Source organism: Eurypyga helias, unplaced genomic scaffold (assembly GCF_000690775.1).
Source record: "Eurypyga helias isolate BGI_N326 unplaced genomic scaffold, ASM69077v1 scaffold2831, whole genome shotgun sequence".
Classification (NCBI taxonomy): domain Eukaryota; kingdom Metazoa; phylum Chordata; class Aves; order Eurypygiformes; family Eurypygidae; genus Eurypyga; species Eurypyga helias.
The window spans coordinates 25,419-32,834 of NW_010228770.1; positions in this window are offsets into that span (position 1 = coordinate 25,419).

Here is a 7,416-nt window from a genome sequence, read left to right on the forward strand (position 1 = left end):
GGGTGCGCGCCCCCCCCGCGCCCGCCGGAGCGCCCAACCTCTGCAGGCAGGGCAGGCAGGCGTCCGCTGCTCGGCTTCCTGTTTCTCATAGGTACACACCCTCCCGAAGGGCACCACATTTCCTTTATCACTTGATCACACCTAAGGGATGTCTACGGCGAGCTCACCGGCTTCCCTCCAGCTCTCTTCAAACTCTGGCTGCCCCGGCGGGAGAGAGTGCCGCCTGCTCTCCCAGCGCCTGCTGCAATTAGCTAAAACTCTCCAGGGATGCGACGAGCTCTTATCTCTTTCCCGCTATAATTTATATCAGAAAGAAAGGGGTTAGCGCTACGGAAATTCGGCGTTACTCAAGCACGCCGGCAAACTCTGATGGGGGGATTAATGCAGCGAAGCCTGCAGCCAGGTAACTCCAGTTAAAACGCTCTTCTGGAAGGAAACTTCCCTTTGTCGGGCGCTGCTCTTTTCCACGCCTCTTGAAAATCAGCAGAAAACCTCGATGTATTCTGCTTCCTACTCTCAGCTATCCCCACATACCCACCGTAACGATCTGTCACGTCTTGCAGTGATGGAGTGTCCTGTGTCATTGTCAAACAGGAATGAAAGCGCGTAGGGTTTTCCTGTGAGACAGGAAGGTGACTAGCAGGGATTTGCAAGCTCTGCAGCTCTTCTCTGCAATAAAACTCTTCAACTTGAAAGAAGGTTTCAAAACAAAAACCACTTTGGGAGGAATTTTTAAAACTTCTTTGACGTTATCCTTGGCACATATAAACAAAAACTGAACTCAGAGTTTTTACTTCTGTCTTGAGAGGTGGGGGGGGAGGGTGTTAAATGAACTTGCATTTAATAAAAGCCAAGAAATCCAACAATTTGCAAGCACTGTTTTGACTAAGATAGGAAACAAGATCTATGCGGTATGCATTTCATAGGTCATTATTAAAGTGTTTATTTTGCAGCTGAATACATGTAAGAATATTGCTGGATTCTTGTAACAGAGAAAAGCGTTAACATATATAATACAGGGCACATCACTTGACACCAGTTTTGTCAGGACTACCAGACTGAACACAAGAACAGCGATTTTATATAATACTATCAGTGTGCTTCAGCCCGGAATGTCATCAACATATAATATAAAAAACCACACAATGGAAAAATAACAGAAATTATTTTGGAAAAGGAATCACGGAACTTGCCAAATAGATAATGGCTGGAGAAATTCGAAGTGATTTATAGGATGTTAGAAGGTTGCGCACACTGAAACGTCAACAAGAGCCATATATCTGAGCTCCTGTCCTCAGAAAATAAAAGAGGGAACAGTCACGATAGTTGCCTAAACACGCTACATTCCAGTTTTGAACACAGTATTTAAAATTGTTTCCCAATACGCAGCAGGATAAGCTAAAACAGAATTAAACACCAATGCCCTGCAGTCAGTCAGCCAGCAACTCAGTGAAAAACGAACGCCGTTAGGAGGGAGGCTAAGGACGGCAGACGACAGATGCCCGTGGCACAGCAGCGTTTATACGTTACCAACGGTTTTTACTGGGCTTTAAATATCAGCGTAACAATAATTTATCTTGGTCCAAACAATCGATTTCAGATAATAATAATAAACGTCTAAATAGCACAGACAGAGTGTGTATTTGCTGTGAAAAAGCTCTTTGTGACCTAATGAAATTGAACTATTACTTCCAGATTTGTTAACAAATCTTTATTTAGAGTCCAGAGGAGGCCACGAAGATGCTCAGAGGGCTGGAGCACCTCTGCTATGGGGACAGGCTGAGAGAGTTGGGCGTGTTCAGCCTGGAGAAGAGAAGGCTCCGGGGAGACCTTATAGCCCCTTCCAGTACCTGAAGGGGCTACAAGGAAGCTGGGGGGGACTTTTTACAAGGGCCTGTAGTGACAGGACAAGGGGTAACAGGTTAAATTGAAAGTGGAGAGGTTTAGACTGGACATCAGGAGGAAGTTCTTCCTGGAGAGGGCGGTGAGGCACTGGAACAGGTTGCCCAGAGAAGCTGTGGATGCCCCATCCCTGGAAGTGTTCAAGGCCAGGCTGGATGAGGCTTTGAGCAACCTGGTCTAGTGGAACGTGTCCCTGCCCATGGCAGGGGGGTTGGAACTGGATGGTCTTTAAGGTCCCTTCCAACCCAAACCAGTCCGTGATTCTAGGATTCACTACATCAGCAGTCTCTTCAGAGCATACTAAGTGCTTTTGTACTAATCACGACACAAGCCTGTCAAAAATCAGAAGGCGACTTTTCACTCGTTTGCCATGAGCTGCGTTAGGATGATGGACACAGCGTTAAAATTCAGGCGTACCTGCACAACCAGCTGCCACACTTGGGCAGCCCACGGGACCGCCGGCTTTTACTCACGTGCACTTAGAAACCACCGCCTGCACCCAACCAGTGTTGTTAAATTTTAAAATCAGCGCCACCAGATATAGCACATAAATTTAAGCAATACAAGAAGCCCAGGCACAAAAATGCACTGTTTGTGGTAGAGATCAAAACCACCTCAATGTAAAGGAGTGTGAGACAGTTCGTCTTCTAAAACAGACCTGGGAATCAGCTGCAGAGCATCATTACTTCACAGGCTTCTTCAGCAAGCACCAACAGGGGTTTAAGCTGATTTAGAAAACACTTTCTTGGAGGATTTGAGGACAAGCTACAAGCCTTCTATATCAAGAAATCCAAACCAGACTCCTTTTCTGCCATGTGGGATCCCCCACCAATCCTGACGAGACATGAGGTTTCAAACCTGAAATTACTCACACAGCCAAACCTCAACTTCTGAGTATCAAATACATATTATTAGGCCGCTTTTTGGAGAGATGTTGGAGAATGCCAATGATATTTCTGCACTAACTCGCTTAAAGGATGCCAGAAAGTATCTCGGATGGACCTTGTTCTGCAGGAAGAAGCACTTCCCCAGCGAGTGCCTCCTGCCCCCCACACCCCCTTTACCTTCCAGCCCCTATCTGCTGTTTATAATTCCTTTTCTGAGAGATTACATTCTTCTCGCGTGGGACGGGACCGCTTGGACCGTTCACATTCCAACAGAATTTTTGAGGACTGGCCAAGTTAGCGCGGCTTTTCTTGTTACCACTAACACGCAGCCTCCTTTTATGTCCTGTACTTTCAAGGTTCACTCTTCATTTTCTAGTGCCTCTTCACCCCTGCAACCGACCTTCCTCCCCCCGCCTTCCCCCAGCCCCAACAGCTAACATTGCTACTGCAAGACGACGGATAAGTACAGCACGATCAGGATTTTCTTACAGGAAAATATTCACCTCTGTCTGAGCAGCAGAAGGTGGAACCCAGACAGAAGCTACGCAGTCCTTCGTTCATGCCAAGCAATAAATCACTTCTGACTATGCGGGACAAGGGTCATGTTACGAGTTTTCACTGCAGTGCTACCAAGCATTTATCCTGATATACCAGGCCTGAAGTGCTCCCTCTTGAATTTCTGTCAAAGTACTGCCGTTCAGGTGACAATTCAGCAGAATTCTGCAATTCAAAAATACTTTCGGACAGATGGGTTACGTCTGGTTACGTTTCACTATGTTCAAACGGATGTGAACAGTAATCCATGATGTGATTTCCATGCCAGTGACACGTTCTTGGTGGTTTTTTTAACTTTGAACAAACCACCAAATTTCAAATTTTCAGAGCAATATGAAAAGCTGTTTGCAGGGCAGCATAAACAGTTAAAAGAAATAATCAGAAGGGCATTATAAGAGCAGTATAGGAGTGCCCATGGTGCGCACACACAGTTAAAAGGTGGCTGCGGTGGGGGCAGGAGGGGCAGCACATTTCTCTGTTCCCCATTTCTCACCCAGTTTATAGAATCATAGAATGAATCATAGAATGGTTTGGGCTGGAAAGGACCTTAAAGCCCATCTAGTTTCAACCCCCCTGCCATGGGCAGGGACACCTTCCACTAGACCAGGTTGCTCAAAGCCTCATCCAGCCTGGCCTTGAACACTTCCAGGGGTGGGGCATCCACAGCTTCTCTGGGCAGCCTGTTCCAGTTATCACTGGGATGAGCCTCCATAGGAATGTGTCCAAGAGCATTGGTTTTCTACCATTTCTCACAAGACCTGGAAGAAAACCACTCTTTAAAGGCAAGGAAAGGGCTTGTACGTATGTGGGAACACACGGGACTCGATGGAGCAAGCAGAGGAAGGTGGAAATAACCCTCCCAGCAGTTTTACAAGAACCCCTGAAGTGCCCAATCGATGTGCCGACCGCAAACAAAGCTTTACACCTCCCTGATGCAGGATGCTGTGATGAGTCCCCCCAATGGGTTTAGGTGTCATGGAGCAGCGTACCACACCTTGGGTCCTTGCTAGGACAGGCGGTGAGAAGAGGAAACGAACGGGGGGAAATTGAGACACAAATCTACGGATGCGAACCGTTGAAATAAACAATTTCCAAGCTTCACGGGGAGCCTAGACTGTTGATTCAAGGAGTTAAATAATTAACTAATTACACATTTCCTTCCTTGTCTAATGCGACTCCAACATCTGTTTCGACGTTTCTCGCCCTGTTCCACTTAGGGATCAATCAATCCTGAACCACACACAGTTAATCAGCGGATTAGGGTAAGTACTGAGGAACTTGAACCACCTACAAGGATGGATTTCTGTCCAGGCTCCAGCTGACCAAGCACGTTCGGTAGTTGCTGGGTTTTGTTACACCTCTTCCATGGATGCACACCCCTGACGTACAAAGGAAAGCAAAAAAAAAAAGACACGCTGGTGTGCACAACACCCTTCAGAGCAGCGACGCACTCAGCCCACTGAAGTCCTTTGGGATTTGAGGGGTCAGAGGGAAGGCAGGGGGGCTGCTGCGGTGAGCACGGGGGTCCCTCCTCTCACCAAAGGCAGCTCTCCACCTCCACCGCAGGTGGCCTATGAGGTTTTGGTGAGGCAAGGCAGGGGGCCCTGCTCCCATTCCAACCATTCTGTTCCAATAATAATAGAAAAATACATAAGCAAGCACAGGAAAAACCTTCTGTCTACCTGAATGTGAAGCAAGATCTTTTGGCTGACTCCTCCGAGCTCTCTACACATGCTGCCCCATGGATTCCTAAAATTCAGCAAAAAAATCCATGCTGCAAAATGGGCATTTTTCTCCAGCAACCAGAATCATAGAATCACAGAATCGCAGAATGGTTTGGGCTGGAAGGGACCTTAAAGACCATCTAGTTCCAACCCCCCTGCCATGGGCAGGGACACCTTCCACTAGACCAGGTTCCTCAAAGCCTCATCCAGCCTGGCCTTGAACACTTCCAGGGATGGGGCATCCACAGCTTCTCTGGGCAACCTGTTCTAGTGCCTCACCACCCTCTCCAGGAAGAATTTCTTCCTGATATCTAATCTAACCCTCCCCACTTTCAGTTTAAACCCATTACCCCTTGTCCTGTCACTACAGGCCCTTGTAAAAAGTCCCCCCCCAGCTTCCTTGTAGCCCCTTCAGGTACTGGAAGGTGCTATAAGGTCTCCCTGGAGCCTTCTCTTCTCCAGGCTGAACAAGCCCAACTCTCTCAGCCTGTCCCCACAGCAGAGGTGCTCCAGCCCTCTGAGCATCTTCGTGGCCTCCTCTGGACTCGCTCCAACTGGTCAATATCCTTCTGATATTGAGGGCTCCACAGCTGGACACAGCACTGCAGGTGGGGTCTCACCAGAGCAGAGTAGAGGGGCAGAATCCCCTCCCTCGACCTGCTGGCCACACTTCTCTGGATACAGCCCAGGATACGGTTGGCTTTCTGGGCTGCCAGCGCACACTGCCGGCTCATGTCCAGCTTTTCACCCACCCATCCTGCTGCGCGTGAGCTGTGCAACACCTCCCTCTACTGGGAAATGCTGCCGTACGTCTCAGTCTCAGAGGGAGGTATGGATTAACCCACAGATGCTTTAGTAACTCAGACCGGGGCCAAGCTGAGAGCAGAGAGGAATGACAGACCAGCGGTTGAACATGCAGGGTGGCATCAGAGATCAAAATTTAAGCCGTTAATCAGTGGATGATCAACGCATGAGTAGGTGTGCAAAGGAGAAACCGTGTGACACAGCAGGAAGCAGTTTTGTCCTGCCTCTTTCAAAAAAGTGCGATAAACAAGCTGGCAAGCAGCTGAAGCTTCAAAATGGGTACAATTACTCATGTGAACCCTGAACTGCAGGAGATAAACATCTTAAAAAAAGAGAAAAGAAAAATAAACACACCGAAAAGATGGGGGAAGGGAGGGTTTAAAGCCAGCAAATTCAGAGCTTAGATTAATCTTCATAGCCTAGAATATGCGGAAAAACACAAGCAATTCCTGATCTGCATTTCTAGGTAACAGACCTTCACTTCGGAATAATTTTTACTGTCTTGGAATTAAAAGCCTCTTTCCAAAAGAGCTTTGCAAACCCAGTCAGAAATATACTTTTTGCATTTAAGCACTTTGTTTATGACTCATGAAAATTCTAAGTCTGAAAAAGAAGACTGAAAGGACTTACCTTTAAACAAGTTTGACTTCTACTTGCACCCTACTACCGCAGATGTATCCAAAAGGTTTACTTGATTCTACTGTAATGGGATAAAATGCCTTTGGAAATGGGGCTAAAAAAAACCCTGGTGCCAGCTGGCTTACTGGGTGATTAGAAGTTTCCCAGTAGATGCTACAAAAGACTGAGAAAGCCTCCAAGGAAAAAAAAAAAAAAAAAGACAAAAGCAGAACCTGAAAATGAAGGAAACTGCCCAAAGAGCTCCTGTGCCAGATACACTCAGGAATTAGACAGTACAAATGAAAAGAAACTAAATCATCCTGAAAATTCAGAATAATGTGAAATGGAGACACCACCACCCACCCCCCCTTAACACTGCAAAAATTACTTTGGGATTCAGCACAAAAAATAAAGATACAGTCTTATATGGTTTTTTCATGTTATTTTAAAGCACACACACACAAAAATTAAGATTCTTAAACTACAGCAAAAGCCTTAAATCAAAAAAGCACAGCTGCCCTACCGTAAAAGGTTTGTTCCGCTGGAAAAGTGACTGTCTTCTGAGCATAAAGGCTCCCTCAAATCGCACCAGAAGTACAAATTCTGTAACAAGTGGGACAAAACTATTCCTCTCACTGGGATTACACTTTCGGGTTCAATTACTGCGTCGCAGTGTCCTCTTCCTCTGCCAAATCAGCACTGGCAGTTATCCCATTGCTCAAAAACACCCGTCAGTGACGGGGTACCTTCCAACCAACCACGAATCCTCTGGTCTGGGTGGGGACAAAATAGTGTCCCTAAAAACACTTCAGATGACCAACAGAGAAAAACCTACTGGGAACACCAGCACACCGCACCACATTCCAAGAGTGAGGAAGGACTTGCTCAAAGCCCTGTTACTGGAGCCGCTTGCTTTTAGTAGTAAT